This window comes from Lathyrus oleraceus, chromosome 7 (genome assembly GCF_024323335.1).
Source record: "Lathyrus oleraceus cultivar Zhongwan6 chromosome 7, CAAS_Psat_ZW6_1.0, whole genome shotgun sequence".
Classification (NCBI taxonomy): domain Eukaryota; kingdom Viridiplantae; phylum Streptophyta; class Magnoliopsida; order Fabales; family Fabaceae; genus Lathyrus; species Lathyrus oleraceus.
In genome coordinates, this window is record NC_066585.1 from 308,074,417 (window position 1) to 308,076,845 (window position 2,429).

The 2,429-nt window shown below is 39.2% G+C and overlaps 1 non-coding gene across 1 annotated transcript; it reads left to right on the plus strand.

Moving 5' to 3' along the window:
• Window positions 1-1,161: 1,161 nt before the first annotated feature.
• On the plus strand, window positions 1,162-1,268 carry LOC127109015 (small nucleolar RNA R71). The gene has a single exon (XR_007796504.1). It is a non-coding gene; the product is annotated as a small nucleolar RNA R71 (small nucleolar RNA).
• The last annotated feature ends 1,161 nt before the right edge of the window (window positions 1,269-2,429 follow it).

Genomic DNA, 2,429 nt, shown 5'->3' on the forward strand with positions numbered 1-2,429 from the left:
CTTTTATTAGAAAGAATTTCTTTTAAGAACTTAGCATATGAAGGCATCTGTGTAATAGCTTCTGTGAAAGGAATGGTGATGTTTAATTGTTTTAGTAGGTCAACAAATTTTTTAAATTGGCCCGCGTCTTTGGTTTTAATTAGCCTCTGAGGATAAGGGATAGGTGGTTTGTAAGGCGGTAGAGGTACATAAGGTTCTTTCTTTTCTACGGTTTCCTTATTACTCTCTTCCTTTTCCTTGGGTTTATTTTCTTCCTCAGTTAACTTTTTAGAGTTTTGGTTTTCAATTCTTGGATCAGATGGTCCTTCTACCTCTGTTCCACTTCTCAATATAATTTCATGAGCGTGGCTTTTCGGGTTAGGTTGGGGTTGTCCAGGAAATGTACCAGTTGGGGCAGCAGTAGGCGCTTGTTGTTGAGCTACTTGTGAGATTTGCGTTTCCAGCATTTTGTTATGGGTAGCCAGGGCATCTACTTTACTTGCTAGTTGTTTAATCTGTTCATTAGTGTGTACATTCTGGTTTAAGAAATCTTTATTGGTTTGCTGTTGAGAAGCTATGAAGCTCTCCATCATGATTTCCAAGTTGGATTTCCTAGGAACGTTATTGTTAGGTGTAGATGGGGTCGGCTTTTGATATCCAGGAGGTATAGCTGGGGCTTGATTGGGAGCTTGTCCTGGTGCGTATAAGGCATTATTACTCTTATATGAAAAATTAGGATGGTTCTTCCAGTTTGAGTTATAGGTATGTGAGTAAGGATTTCCTTGAGCATAGTTCACCTGCTCTGCTTGGATTCCTGTTAGGAGTTGACAATCTGTAGGAGTGTGACCTTGGATTCCACAGGCTTCGCAATTTTGAGTCACGGCAACCACGGTGGCTGGAGATGATACATTTAAACTTTCAATTTTCTGGGCAAGAGCATCCACTTTTGCATTAACATGATCAAGGCTACTTATCTCGTACATGCCAGTTTTCGTTTGAGGTTTTTCTACCATTGTTCTGTCGCTTCCCCACTGATAATGGTTTTGGGCCATGCTTTCGATAAGTTGATAAGCGTCAGCGTAAGGTTTATCCATAAGCGCACCACCTGCGGCGGCGTCTATTGTTAATCTTGTGTTGTATAAGAGACCATTATAGAAGGTATGAATTACTAACCAGTCCTCTAAACCATGGTGTGGACAAAGTCTCATCATGTCTTTGTATCTTTCCCAGGCTTCGAAAAGAGACTCGTTATCTTTCTGTTTAAATCCATTTATCTGGGCTCTTAACATAGTTGTTTTGCTTGGAGGAAAATATCGGGCAAGAAAGACTTTCTTCAACTCATTCCATGTGGTGACTGAGTTGGAAGGAAGAGACTGGAGCCATCTTCTAGCTTTATCTCTTAACGAGAAAGGAAAGAGACGAAGTCGAATTGCCTCTGAAGTGACACCATTAGCTTTAACAGTATCAACGTATTGAACAAATACAGATAAATGAAGGTTTGGATCCTCGGTAGGATTTCCAGAGAATTGATTCTGTTGCACTGCCTGTAACAGCGAAGGTTTAAGTTCGAAGTTGTTTGCTTCGATTGCGGGTGGAGCAATACTCGAATGTGGCTCATCTTGCGATGGAGCGGCGCAATCTCGAAGAGCACAAGTTGGTTCTGCCATCTCGGGTATCGGCGAAGGAAGAAGATTTTTGAGATCAGGAATTTCGATTGGAGGAAGATTGTTTGCAACACGATACTCCCGAATTCGTCGTAAGACTCGGAGATATCGTTCAACGTCGTTGATTCGTAAGTAATACGGTTCGCCTTGTGAACAAGTGTGTGGCATACAAATCAACGAAAAACAAGAAAAAATAATAAAAAATTGCCTTAGTCTCTACAGCGTAACAAAAGAGTTACGATATCGACTAAATAAAAATCCCCGGCAACGGCGCCAAAAACTTGATCGCGACTTTATGAGTCTATTGGGGTATTAACTGAAAGTGCACAGTCTAATCGCGTAGTAATAAAAGATATCGATTCCACAGGGACTTATGAATCGATATACCGTTTTCTAAGGTTACTTCGTAAAGCTAAGGCGGATGATACTTTGATGATTAGGGGGAAAAGTAAAACTAAAATGAGATCTAGATTAAATATCGAATAATGCGGATATCGGTATGTAGTTCATCGTAATTAGGGAATCAAATCTTTGTTGGTTTCTTAGTTTTAAAATAAGTCCTTTCATTAGACACTATTGATTAAAAATCTTTTCTCAAACTCTCGCTCTGTTGAATAGACTATGATTTTACCTTAACGTACGCTCTCACTATTTAGTTAAAACTAAAATCACTTTTTGAAAACAATAAAATCTATAGAAACTCTTTTTAAGAAAATGCTAACCATCTAAACACCCTCGTCTCAAACTCTCGCTCTGTTGACTTAGATTATATGATTAAACTTAAAT